Below are 14,108 nucleotides of genomic sequence, written 5' to 3'. Positions count from 1 at the left end.
AGAAGAATGAGAAGTGATCTCATTGAAACACAATATTCTGAAGGGGATTGACAAGGTAGATGCTGAGAGGTTGTTTCCCCCGGGCTGGAGTGTCTAGAACCAGGGGCCACAGTCTCAGGTTAAGGGGTCGGCCATTTAAGACAGAGATGAGGAGGAATTTCTTCACTCAGAGGGATATGAATCTTTGGAATTTTCTGCCCCACATGCTTGTGAATGCTGAGTCTCTGAATATATTCAAGGCTGCGTTAGATAGATTTTTCGAGTCTCGGGGAATCAAGGGATCGAGAGATCACTGGAGTTTGGAAGACTGAGAGGGGATCTCATAGAAACATATAAAATTCTGACGGGACTGGACAGGTCCCGATGTTGGGGAAGCCCAGAACCAGGGGTCGGAGTCTAAGGGATAAGGGGTAAGCCATTTAGGACTGAGATGAGGAGAAACGTCTTCGCCTAGAGAGTTGTTAACCTGTGGAATTCTCTGCCGCAGAGTTGTTGATGCCAGATGTTAGATATATTCAAGAGGGTGATGTGGCCCTGATAGCTAAAGGGATCAAGGGGTATGGAGAGAAAGCAGGAAAGGGGTACTGAGCTGAATGATCATCCATGATCTTATTGAAGGGTGGTGCAGGCTCGAAGTGCCGAATGGCCTACTCCTGCACCTATTTTCTATGTTTCGTTGTTTCTATATCCTGCTACTGCTTCTTTAATAATGGATTCCAACATTTTCCCAACCACAGATGTTAGGCGAACTGGTCTATAGTTTCCTGCTTTTTGTCTGCCTCCTTTTTTAAATAGGGGCATTACATTTGCAGTTTTCTAATCAGCTGGGACCTCCCCAGAATCCAGCGAGTGCATGTCCACAGATCACTGAAAGTAGCAGGCCAGCTAGCTAAGGTGGTTGAGAAGGAATATGGAATGATTGCCTTTATTAGCCGAGGCATAGAATACAAGAGATGGGTTCGGTGGGGCAGGTTAGGTCACAGCTGGAGTACTGCTTGCAGTTGTGGTCGCCATATTACAGGAAGGACATGATTGCACTGAAGATGATGCAGAGGAGATTTACGAGGATGTTGCTGGGAGTGGAGAATCGTAGCCATGAGGACAGATTAGATAGGCTGGGTTTGTTTTCCATGGAACAGAGCTTGAGGGGAGACCTCATTGAGGTGTATAAAATGATGAGGTTCCGAGATATAGTGGATAGAAAGGACCTATTTCCCTTAGAAGAGGGAAACAAGGAGGCATAAATTTAAAGTAATTGGCCGAAAGTTTAGAGGGGAAATGTCTTCATGCAGAGGACTGTGGGGGTCTGGAACTCACTGCCTGAAAGGGTAGGAGAGGCAGAAACCCTCACCACATTTAAAAAGTGCTTGGATGTGCACCTGAAGTGCCGTAACCTGCAGGGTTATGGACCTCGAGCTGGAAAGTGGGATTAGGCTGGATAGCCTCGAGTTGGCCGGCGCGGACATGATGGACCGAAATGGCCTCCTTCCGTGCTGTAAACTTCTTTGATTCTATGAACTCGTTTGCAAAGAGTTGAGGTGATTTGGGCACATCTTTCTTCAAATGACAACATTTCAAAGGCAACTCAACGGCTGTAAAGCGCTTTGGGGCATCATGAGTTCCTGACAGACGCTGCAGAAATACAAGTCCTTCTTTGCAAAATTTCAATGCAATCTCAATGCTGGTCTGGGATTTGAAGCCAGGATCTTTCTGCAAATTTCAAGTAACAACCAACGAAGCAAGAATCATACCCCTAGACCAACAAACCACCTGCTTAGCAAATGTGGAGATAAGATGTAACCATTATTGAAGCATTTTTAATGTGTGTTGCTGTTCTTGATCGCAGGAGCACATGAGACGAAATTAGTGACTTGGTCTTTTCGACATGTCTTCTGAAGCGCCGCACGGTCCCACTCCTGCAGTCAATGAGCTGTTGGGACGTTAATATATCCATCATCATCATCATCATAGGCGGTCCCTCGAAACGAGGATGACTTGCTTCCACGCTGAAAAAGGATGAATTCACAGGTGTTTCAATGAAGGATCCGAACGACATCCCGAAGGGTGGAAGATGCCTGTGCGTGGATTTTTTTAACGTGTGGTGGCCGTTGCACCCCAGCCATCACACGGGCTTGACAGAGCGAGGTCTTGGTCCAGTGGCAAGGGTTAACCAAGACGACAGGCAACCAGCTCTGCTGCGCAGACCTAGTGCACACACATATCGCAGTGTGGGCTAGCCCGTGCTAATCCTGGGCCCCTGGCCCCGAACTCATGCCTCTGCTGGGCACCGATCACATCCCTCTACAGTCTCTCACCGCTCCTTCGCCCCGATCTCGCCGCTCCTGCTGTGTCTGCCCACGCTCCAATCACCGACCTGGACCTTGATGACGTCACACTTCGCTGCCGCCGCCCTCCTGCACCAGCTCGCGCTGCTCCCTTGAGTAGTCTCCCGGGACCTCCAAGCTGCTCCCAGGGCCGCTCGCCGTTCCTTTTATGGCCCCGACCTGCCGCTGGTGTTCTCCCGTTAGTGTATCCAGGCTGTGGGTGGCCGCCCCGAGCGCAGCAGAGGGGTTTCTGCATTAGTTCTGGGTGGGGACAGTATCTTTCCCCTTCTCTCTTCCTCTTGTCTTTATCCCTGTGCTTTTATTTCTCTATTTATTCCCCCTGTCTCAGTTTCTAGTGTTTAAAAGGGAACAAAAGATGAAATGGGTATCACTGTGGAACAATTTCTCTCACTGAAAGTTAGACGCACTACCGTTGCACCATGAGGTCTAGGTAGCGAGCCGTTGATATTCAGGTTCATATATAAATATATATAAATATATCTATATGTATCTTAACCGTTCCCTGGTGGTCGAGGGATTAAGATCCGGCGCACTAAACTGGTTTCAATTCTCGATCAATTCATCGCATAAAAATAATTGAGGTTTGTGAGACGATTAATAATTGCTGTAATCACCATGAATACCAAGACTTTCTGTGATAGATCGAGCATACAGACTATCTGGCTTCTCCTGCCCTTTGCCGGGCACGTGTTCGGGGTTTAATTTTACAAACTGGGTGAGTTCACTGATCGCGGGGAGACGGTAGGAGCCTCTGTGGCCCCACTGTGAGGATGTGGAAGTGAACACGGTGGCTGGGTGATCCGTGACATTTCTGTGAAGGGCAGCGGAGGAGAAGGATTGAGAGCTTTCAGTGTGGGACAGAAGTTGTTTAAGGTGAGCCAACACATTCCTGATCAGCACAGAGGGAGCTCACTGGTCAGCTCCCCTCTGTTGGGGCTGCTGTGCCAGAGGTTTCTGTAGTGCAGTGGTTATCACATTTGCTTTATACGTGAAAAGTACCCGGTTTGATTCTGGGTAGAAACATGATGGTTTAACTTGCTATAAGGGAACAATCGGAGGAGAGTTTAGTCTCCTGGAAAATGCTGCCTGACCTGCTGAGATTTCCAGCATTTGCTGTTTTTATTAGCTATTTATTCTCCTGGTAGTAAGGCTCCCTTATTCCTGAATTGCTCTTTATTTAACCAATAAATAGATAACTTTCAGTGAGAGAAAACGGATCCACCGGGGACCTTTCGCGTGTGAGGCCAACGTGATATCCGCCACACTGCAACCAATCAAAGGGTGAGAAACCACTGAATATAAAGGATGAGCTCACAAATATCAGGGGCAGTGCAGTCTGGTCAACGTCAAACCCGCCTTTCTTATTCAGCAGAGGCATGAACGGGAGTCAGACGCCACAAAGTTTAATTAAAGACACAAATAGAAGTAAAACTTCCAAATCTTTTCACTGTAAAATTCTTTCACTTTATTTGAAATCCTACTGCGTTGAATCTGAAAATGATCACCATGGGATTTTATCTTCACGACTGATTCTAATTTCTCTGCACGGAAGGAATAACTGGTGCTGTTAAATTTGACAAAAGTTGCCCAAGATTCCTGGTGACATCGGCAATACAGTGTATAAAATGGGTCAACATGCTGACGAACATAAGAACAAAAGAATTTGGAGCAGGAGTTGGTCATACGCCCCTCGAGCCTGCTCCACCATTTAATACGATCATGATCGATGCGATCATGGACTCAGGCCCACTTCCCTGCCCGCTCCGCAAAGCACAGGACAAATGTTTGAAGTATCGACTGTCCCTCAGTTAGCATTTCTTTCATTGTGCAAATGAAGGTGACGGGTTAATTAATGATGCTTTTCCATAAACGCAACACAAAAGTTTAAGAAAAATACATACGGTGACTGGCAGGTGAGCGTTGCTTCTGACACCTGGTGGGAATGGGCGGGGAATTTAAAGCCCCTTGTATTGTGAAAGCTTCATATAGAGGAACATCTCAAGCACATTGTGTAGGCCTCGTGGCGCAACGGTAGCGTGTCTGACTCCAGATCAGAAGGTTGCGTGTTCAAATCACGTCGGAGTCACTGTTCTTTCAGAATTAATATTTTCTTTGCTGTTTGGCAATAACCAGACCCTTGTTCCAAGGTCTGTCTCACTGTTTCCCCGGTGTCAGGCAGAGATACGCCTGCTGCCCTCATTTAATTCATGTGACAGGACACACAAGTTCCAAATCAACTTGCAGGTGGCCACACACACCGCCGAGCGTTCGAAGGTGCTGTGATTAGATCGCAGTTTTCTCTGGAGGTGTGGGTTTGAATCCAACTTCTGACATTCATTATTTTTAATCATTAAGCGAAACTCATTGTTTGACACCACGACCAACTCCTTAAAACTGGGATTCAGCAGTTCACCTGCTCGCTTAACATTTCCGTCTGACGTGGTGCTGAAAGTGGAGATGTTTCCGCAGTGTCGCGGTTCACACGTTCGCCTCACACGCGAAAGCTCACCAGACGGGAATATTTTCTGGAGCTTTCTCCTCATGCATGCTCAGGGGCGAGTTTGTTCTCCTGTGAAAGGTTCATAAGATGATAAGCATGTAAGAATTAGGGGCCGGAATAGGCCATTCGGCCCCTCGAGCCTGGTCCACCATTCACGAAGATCCTGGCAGTTCCTCGACAGCAAGTTTAAACATCTGGGGCAGAGCCAACATGCGCCTGTCTGCAATCAGTGAGAGAACGGTATGTTTGGCAGAAGCCTGGCGAGCTCAGTTAGTAAAACATAAGACTTTTAATCTCAGGGTCGTGGTTTCGACACCCACATTGGACATTTACATTTTTCATAGAATCATAGATTGAGAGAAGTTTGCAGCACATAAGGAGGCCATTTTGGCCAATCACTTCCACCCCGGCCAACAAGAGGCGATCCAGCTTCATCCCACTTTCCAGCTCTGGGTCCATAACCCTGCAGGTTACGGCACTTCAGGTGCACATCCAAATACTTTTTACTTGTGGTATCTACCTCCGCCATTCTTTCAGGCAGCGAGTTCCTGACCCCCACAAACCTCTGCATGAAGAATTTTACCTTCAAATCCTCTTTAAACCTTCTACCAATTACTTTCAATATATGCCCCCTGATTGTTGACCCCTCTGCTATCCACTATATCTACGCCCCTCATAATTTTATACATCTCAATGTTGTCTCCCCTCAGCCTCCTCTGTTCCAATGAAAACAAACCCAGCCGATCCAATCTGTCCTCACAGCTAAGATTCTCCACACCTGGCAACATCCTCGTAAATCTCATCTGTACCCTCTCGTACAATCACATAATTACTGTAATACGGTGACCAGAACTACATGCAATACTCCAGCTGTTGCCGAACCAGTGTTTTATACATTTCAAGCATAACCAACCTGCTCTTCTATCCCATGCCTCAGCCAATAAAGGTAAGCATTCCGTGCGTCTTCTTACCCACCTTATCCAACTGGCCTGCTACCCTCAGGGATCTGTGGACATGCACTCCAAGGTCCCTTTGTTCTTCCACACTTCTCAATGTCCGACCATTTAATGTGTGTTTCTTTCCTTGTTTGCCCTCCCCAAATGCACAGCCTCACACTTCTCTGGATTAAATTAGTGTCACCTGAAAACGTTTTAATCATACCTCCTATATTTAAGTTTAGATCATTGATGTTACCACTAAAAGTCAGGGACCAAGCACTGAGCCCTGTGGAACCCCACTGGAACCATCCTTCCAGTCCCAAACACTCCCATCAAACATTACCATTTGCTTCCTGCCTCTGAGCCAATTTTGGATCCAACTTGGCACTTTGCCCTGGATCCCATGGGCTTTTACTTTCGTGACCAGTCTTCCATGTGGGAACTTGGCGAAAGCTTTGCAAAAATCCTTATACACTACATCATACGCACTGCCCTCATCGATCCACTTGGTTACCTCCTCAAAAAATTTAATCAAGTGAGTCAGACAAAACCTTCCCTGAACAAACCCATGCTGACTATCCGTGATTAACCCATGTCTTTCCAAATGCAGAAATTAAATCATTGATAAATTTTATCCTGCTTTCACGGGAAAACACCATTAATTAACCGATGATCTTTGTTGTGCATGTATAAAATAAGTATACACCCTGTACACTCAATGTACAGTTACATAAGACCACTGGATGTATCTTCACACTGTATGCACTATGCTTGTATCACCAGAGGGTGCAACTGGTGGAGACCTCGGGGTCACCTGTACACAACAGGTAACCAGGTATAAAAGGGAGCTCACAGAACTGTACCCTCACTCAGGAGCTGCAATAAGTGAACTAAGGTCACCACAGTTCAAGTACAATACCTTACCTCGTGGAGTCATTACTAGAGTGCTTACATACACAATAACCGGTGACGAGAATACGAATTTCCATGTGACAATGGCTAACCTTGGCACGTTTGTACAATTCGCCGATGGGGAAGATTGGAAGGCCTTTGTGGAAAGGCTTGAACACTTCTTTATTGCAAATGACATGGGGGGAGACGACCCGACCTCGCTGGCTGATAAGTGCAGAGCTATCCTGCTCAGTAGTTGTGGGCCCACCGTCTATGGCCTTGTCAGGGACCTGCTAGTCCCAGAGAAGACAATAACATATCTTGAGCTCGTAACGCTGATACAGGAACAGCTCAAACCTAAAGAGAGCATCCTCACAGCCAGACACCGGTTCTCTCCCCACCGGTGGATCCGAATGCCAAGAAATCGCAAAATATGCTGCAGACCTGAGACGATTGGCTGCACCATGTGATTTTAGTGATCACCTCACCTCACCACTAAGGGACATCTTTGTTATTGGAATCGGTCACAAGGGCCTTCTCCACAGGCTGCTCTCTGCGGACACCACGGTCACCCTGCAGAAGACAATTAACGTGAGCCAGGCGTTCATGATCTCGGCCTGCGATTCCAAGTCGATGTCTCACCCCCAGGACTCTAACCCGGCAAGTACTGTGAACCGAAAGGTGCCTTTTAGAGGCAGGGCTGCTGCTAGCAGTCTCTCTCAGGGAAGAGAGAACAGAACCCCGAGTCCCACAATACTGAGTCCGCCACATGTGGCCAACCGGCCAACCCCATGCTGGCGCTGTGGAGGAAATCACAGGGCCCACCAGTGCCGCTATAAAGACTATACTTGCAAAGGCTGTAACATGAAGGGCCACCTCCAGCGAATATGCAAGAGAAATCATACTCACCGAGTCGATGAAGAGTTGGCTGATCATACGGAGTCCAGCGACGATGAGGTGTACGTAGTGTTAACCTGCACCACCGAGAGTTCCCCGGTGAAAATGGAAGTTGAAGTCAACTATGTTCCAGTCACGATGGAGGTGGTCACAGGGGCGAGCCAGTCACTGATGAATCAGGCAGCCTTTGAGAAACTCTGGGACAATCCAATCGAACGACCTAAAATGATCCCGATCGAAGTGAAACTGCTCACCTACACAAACGATATATCCCAGTCGTTGGCAGCGTGGATGTCCAGGTGTCCCATGGCGGCGAGATGCACAGGTTACATTTGTGGATCGTTGCTGGGGATGGGCCAAAGCTATTAGGAAGAAGATGGATGAAAAAGATCACTTGGAGCAGGGAATAGCTCCAACCTCCAGCGATCGACATCCCCCATGGCCCCGAAGATGGATCTAGCACAACACCTGAAAAACCAACCGCCCAACTCGACTGTGAGGCGACGACACAGACCGCTCAACCCAACGGCGAGATGATCCAGCCCAAACAACCAGACCTCACCTTCCAGGCTCCAGTGGCAGGACTCCGGAGAAGAAAATTCACGCAGAAGATAACTTCCTGTCTTCCGTGGCAGAGCCTGGGGAGAAAAGGATCACCGCAGCCTACCTCATGGAGAGAAAGAAGATGGCGTCTGGACCACGAGATGAAGGGCCTGAAGTCAAGATGGCGGCAGCCAGACCACAAGGGAGCAACACGTGATGCCGAACGGCGAACAGGATTGGGGTAAAGATTGAAAGACCCTCTTAAAGGAGACCGGCAACCCATCACAATTAAAGGGACAGTTCCACTCTTTATACAGCGATGATGGTGATACAAATGTAAAAGATGTAACTGACAATTTCAAGTTTTTAAATGTAACGAATCATGATAAGTCGGGCAATTGCGGTCAGAACCAATGTATTGTGAGAGTAAACGAAGTGATGACGTGCGATGCTGGGATTTACAAGCATGCCGACAAAACCAAGGGCAACCTCCCGTCAGCACCCAGGTCCCGCGATCATGTAGCCTGCCCCTCCGGGACCAATGTGATACCCCAGGAAGTGTGGCCACACACAGAGGGAGCATACCAGCTGCAGGGCCAGTGATCAGCGGACGGCAAAGGCACCACGACCGGTACCCTGCCCCCGATCGGCTCTAACTCTGTGGCCACCAGGGCCAGTACTGGGAGCGAGCGGATATCACCATCCTGCCCTCCCAACGGGACCTGGGATGACCAGGCTCCCACTATCGCTGAAGAGCAGCAGGGAGACACCGCACCCTTCAAAGGAGGACAGGGAGGCCACACACTCCTGTGGCTCTGCCCATCACTAGGCAACGGCAAAGGCTCTGAGACTCAGCTAGGTGAGCGATCTGAGCCCACCCAGCTGGCAGGGGACACAGCGCCACCATCAGACAACCTGGACACAGTCTGGTTACTCTGGAACTAGTGTCCTCACCCACCTGCACCTACACAACCCAGGGGCAAGACTGTGATACCACGTATGTACCTTACCTGTAAAATGTACTTGTTCCACTACTGTAGAACCCAAACAGTGATGTAACTAATCCGATGTTTTTTTGTTCTTTCTGTCTGTACAGGTCTGCACATGCAGGTGTTGAGCCACACACATGGTCTATGTATGGGGGGGGGGGAGGGTGCAGTGGGGGAATGAATGTATGTAGCCATGGACACACATGGATCACACCCAGAACCCACTCAACCCCCACTGCAACCTCCAACCATCCACTGCTGAACATTTCCCAATGTCGTGGCAATAAGGACTTGGGGGTCCACAGGGAGAGAACCAAGCCAAAGCATCGACAAGGTGCAAGGGCTTTGGGCACTCAAGTCTCGGGCCAGAGCACACAATGCAAAGGCCAGTGGCACAAGACTTAGGGGAGAGTGATGTTGTGTCTGTATAATATAAGTATACTCCCTGTACACACAATGTACAGTTACATAAGACTACTGGATGTATCTTCACACTGTATATACGATGCCTGTACCACCAAAGGGTGCAACTGGTGGAGATCTTGTTGTCGCCGGTACACGACAGGTAACTAGGTATAAAACGGAGCTCACCATAATGTCCCCTCACTCAGGAGCTACAATAAATGGACTCAGGTCACCACAGTTCAAGTACAATACCTTGCCTCATGGAGTCATTACTTGAGTGCTTACAGACACAATAGAAAGAGATTAAACATTAAATGGTAGGACATTGAGAATTGTAGAGGAACAAAGCGACCTGGGAGTGCATGTCCACAGATCCCTTAAGGTAGCAGGCAAGGTGGATTAGCTGGTTAAGAAGGCATACAGAATGCTGGCCTTTATTAGCCGAGGCCTAGAATAAGAGAGCAGGTGGATTATGCTTGAATATAAAACACTGGTTAGGCCACAGCTGGAGTACTGCGTGCAGTTCTCGTCACCACTTTACAGGAAGAAGACTGTGATTGCACTGGAGACTTACAGAGGAGATTTCGAGGATGTTATCGGGAGTGGAGAATCTTAGCTATGAGGACAGATTGGATAGGCTGGGGTTGTTTTTCTTGGAACAAAGTGGGCTGAGGGTAGGTATCATTGAAGTGTATACAATTATGAGGGTACTTGATATATTGGATAGAATGGGCCCATTTCCCTTAGCAGAGGGGTCAACAACCATGGGGCATAAATTTTGAGTCATTGGTAGAAAGTGTAGGGGGGATTTGAGGGAAAATTTCTTCATGCAGAGGGTTGTGGAGGTCTGGAACTCACTGCCTGAAAGGGTGGGAGAGGCAGAAACTCTCACCATATTTAAAAAGTGCTTGGATGTGCACCTGAAGTGTCGTAACCTGCAGGGTTATGGAACGAGAGCTGGAAAGTGGGATTAGGCTGGAGAGCCTGTTATTGGCCGGCACGGTCACGATGGGCCGAAATGGCCTCCTTCCGTGCTGTAAACTTCTGATTATATAATTCGATGAAAAATAATCACCAAACGTGGGCTCGCACCTCTGACCCTGAGATTTAGAATCTCATGATCTACTGACTGATTTAGCTGGGCTTCTGCAAAATGCACCTTTTTGTCGTTGATTACAGCTTCGCCCCAGATGTTTAAACTTGCTGTCGAGGAACTGCCAGGATCTTCTTGAATGGTGGACCAGGCTCGAAGGGCCGAATGGCCTAATCCGGCCCCTAATCCTCACATGCTTATGATCTTATGACATTTCACAGGAGAACAAACTCGCCCCTGAGCATGCATGAGGAGAAAGTTCCAGAAAATAATCCCGCCTGGTGAGCTTTCTCATGTGAGGCGAACATGTTAACCGCAACACTGCGGAAACATCTCCACTTTCAGCACCAGGTCAGACGGAAGTGTTAAGCGAGCAGGTGGACTGCAAAATCCCACTTTTTAGGCGTTGGTCGTGGTGTCAAACAATGAGTTTCACTTAATGATTAAAAACAGGAAGTGTCAGAAGTGTGAGGTGAACCCACACCTCCAGAGGAGACTGCGACCTAAACACTGAACCTTGGACCGCTCGGCCATCCTGACTATTTAGGGCAATATGTGGCCAACTACAATTTTACTTTGAACTTTTGTGTCCTGTCACATGAAATAAATGAGGGCAGCAGGTGTATCTCTGCCTGACACCGGGGAAACAGTGAGACAGACCTTGGAGCAAGGGTCTGGTTATTGCCAAACAGCAAAGAAAATATTAATTCCCGAATTATCCTGAAGAACAGTGACCTCGACGTGATCTGGGGTCAGACGCACTACCGTTACGCCACGAGGTCGAGACAGCACATCGGAAATGTTTGACTATATGAAGGTTTCACAATACAAGGGGCTTTAAAATCCCCGCCCAATCCCACCGGGTGTCAGAAGCAGCGCTCACCTGCCAGTCACCGTATGTTTTTTTGTTCAACTTTTGTGTTGCTTTCACGGGATTGCATCATTAATTAACCCGTCACCTTCTTTTGCAGAATGAAAGAAATGCTAACTGAGGCAGAGTCGATAATTCAACGATTTTTTTACGTGCTTTGCATAGAAACATAGAAACATAAAAACAAAGAAAACAGGTGCAGGAGTAGGCCATTCGGCCCTTCGAGCCTGCACCACCATTCAATATGATCATGACTGATCATTCACCTCAGTACCCCTTTCCTGCTTTCTTTCCATACCCTTGATACCTTTAGCCGTAATGGTCACATTTAACTCCCTTTTGAATATATCTAACGAATTGGCCTGAACAACTTTCTGTGGTAGAAAATTCCACAGGTTCAGAATTCTCTGAGTGAAGAAGTTTCTCCTCATCTCGGTCCTAAATGGCTTACACCTTGTCCTTAGTCTGTGACCCCTGGTTCTGGACTTCCCCAACATCGGGAACATCCTTCCTGCCTCTAACCTGTCCAATCCCATCAGACTTGTATATGTTTCTCTGCGATCCCTTCTCATTCTTCTAAATTCCAGTTAAGAAAAGTCTAGTTGATCCAGTCTGTCTTTACATGTCAGTCCTGCCCTCCCGGGAATCAGTCTGGTGAACCTTCGCTGCACTCCCTCAATAGCAAGAATGTCCTTCCTCAGATTCGGAGACCAAAACTGTACACAATATTCCAGGTTAGGCCTCACCAAGGCCTGCGTCCGCGCACATACAGAGGCTGAATTCCAGGACATAGTCGACGTATTTACTGAGGCGTATGAAAGCATGGGCCTTACGCTAAACATCCGTAAGACAAAGGTCCTCCACCAGCCTGTCCTCACCGCACAGCACTACCCCCCAGTCATCAAGATCCACGGCGCGGCCCTGGACACCATGGACCACTTCCCATATCTCGGGAGCCTCCTATCAACAAGAGCAGGCATCGATGACGAGATTCAACACGGCCTCCATGCGCCAGTGCAGCCTTCGGCCGCCTGAGGAAAAGAGTGTTTGAAGACCAGGCCCTCAAAACTGCCACCAGGCTCATGGTCTACAGGGTTGTAGTAATACCTGCCCTCCTGTAAGGCTCAGAGACATGGACCATGTACAGTCGACACCTCAAGTTGCTGAAGAAATATCACCAACGATGTCTCCGCAAGATCCTACAAATCCCCTGGGAGGACAGATGCACCAACATCAACAGCCTTATTCAGGCTAACATCCCCAGCTTTGAAGCACTGACCACACTCGATCAGCTCCGCTGGGCAGGCCACATAGTCCGCATGCCAGACACGAGACTCCCAAAGCAAGTACTCTACTCGGAACTCCTTCATGGCAAACGAGCCAAAGTGGGCAGCAGAAACTCTACAAGGACACACTCAAAGCCTCCCTGATAAAGTGCAACATCCCCACTGACACCCAGGAGTCCCTGACCCAAGACCACCCTATGTGGAGAAAGTGCATCCGAGAGGGCGCTGAGCACCTCGAGTCTCATCGCCGAGTGCATGCAGAAATCAAGTGTAGACAGCAGAACTTGTCCCACCCATCCCTTCCCTCAACGACTATCTGTCCCACCTGTGATAGGGTCTGTGGCTCTCGTATAGGACTGTTCAGCCACCAAAGAACTCACTTTAGGAGTGGAAGCAAGTCTTCCTCGATTCCAAGGGACTGCCAATGTAGATTCCAAAATTCATGGAAACCCCCCAGTGTTTGGACTCACTGAAAAATAAATTTGATTTAGGACTATTAAACATAAAGTTTGGGATTCTAAAAAGCATATGGAGGAAATCTACAATTCTTAACCAAGTTTGGGATTTTAAAAGGCATGTTTGGGCCTGTGGGGAAAAGCTGCAGTGACAGAAGGGTGGGATTTAGAGTTTGGATATTGTAGCTAATCAGTTTGTCTTGGGGAGCTGTTTAACCGTAGTCAGGCTCCCTGAAAACATTAGCATTTAAACAATCGACCACGGAAGAAACATTATCCACCCCACTCACAGGACCCAAATATCTCATCCATATTCCAACACCTTTTCAACATGTATGGAAATATCTGGCTCAGCCCAGACTTCCCGAAGCCAAAGCAGTGCTATTACAATGGACAAGAGTTCATCAGTTCATAAAGAAGGAGTATCACCATCCCAAAGTCTACCAACACCAGATTAAAACATTTAATCAAGTCTCAGTTAGCTAGTCTGCCAAAACTTATACAAAGAAGACCACTTAAAATCAATGGGCAGCAAAACTTAAACAAAAGAAACATTAGATTTGGCACGATGATTAAGCAGCCTCTCAGAGTATAACTGGGAGCCTATCGTCCCAAGAGCAATCTATTTTTCTGACCATTACTTTGGAACAACAAGATCAAGATCGAGAGCACACGGCGAGAAAACACAGGAAGAGACATCACGACATCGGAGAAAAGAACTTCAAAAAACCAATCAGTGGAACATCAATACCAACTGACTTGGTAACAGGCATCAACCGGACCACCGCGACCGACGGACACAACCAGGAAAATCAACCACTAGAAAACCGGGGTCCACGCAAGTTTTCCACTCTACAATTTGTGCCTCGACTGTCCAGCTGGTAAAAATTACCGA

The 14,108-nt window shown here is 47.8% G+C and overlaps 1 non-coding gene across 1 annotated transcript; it reads left to right on the top strand.

The window, feature by feature from the left end:
• The first annotated feature begins 4,359 nt into the window (after positions 1-4,359).
• Positions 4,360-4,431, top strand: trnaw-cca (transfer RNA tryptophan (anticodon CCA)). The gene has a single exon. It is a non-coding gene; the product is annotated as a tRNA-Trp (tRNA).
• The last annotated feature ends 9,677 nt before the right edge of the window (positions 4,432-14,108 follow it).

The sequence above is a fragment of the Pristiophorus japonicus genome, unplaced genomic scaffold, assembly GCF_044704955.1.
Source record: "Pristiophorus japonicus isolate sPriJap1 unplaced genomic scaffold, sPriJap1.hap1 HAP1_SCAFFOLD_233, whole genome shotgun sequence".
In the NCBI taxonomy this organism is placed as follows: Eukaryota; Metazoa; Chordata; class Chondrichthyes; family Pristiophoridae; genus Pristiophorus; species Pristiophorus japonicus.
The sequence above is the reverse complement of the archived record's forward strand: the minus strand, read 5'-3'. Positions and strand labels throughout refer to the sequence as shown.